Genomic DNA, 453 nt, shown 5'->3' with positions numbered 1-453 from the left:
TGAAACGAGCTGACAAATCGGCTTCTAAATTAGACATGCGCTGCAATCTGCTAACGTTACAGCAGAGAAATCGCAAGCTAACGTAACGTTAACGTTACTCCCTTCACTGAAAACGAATGATTTCCTCTGTTGTTAAAATGGCACTACATTTGGTGAAGAGCGCATTATGACTTGTTTCGGACTTGAAAAAACTCAAAAATCAAAACTAAATCCACACAATCCATATTAGTGCAGCGAGCCTCTAAACGAGCCGTTTGGACTTCCGTAACTTTGTGGCGTCACAAAGGTTCGCTCATTATCATTTCTGTAAGAAATAACAGACTAACAAAGTGTTTTTTTCAAAGCGGTTGAGCGGTTGTCAGTTTATTACCGGAGAGTTTTCCCTACCTGTAGCCGCCGGGCCGCGGCGTCTCACGTTTCACTCTGGAAACGGTTAGCCGATCGGAACGGAGG

This window comes from Centroberyx affinis, unplaced genomic scaffold, assembly GCF_046629955.1.
Source record: "Centroberyx affinis isolate AG114_WGS23_722 - 3 ecotype Tasmania unplaced genomic scaffold, CSIRO-AGI_Caff_v1 ptg007847l_1, whole genome shotgun sequence".
In the NCBI taxonomy this organism is placed as follows: domain Eukaryota; kingdom Metazoa; phylum Chordata; class Actinopteri; order Beryciformes; family Berycidae; genus Centroberyx; species Centroberyx affinis.
Note: the sequence above shows the minus strand (reverse complement) of the source record.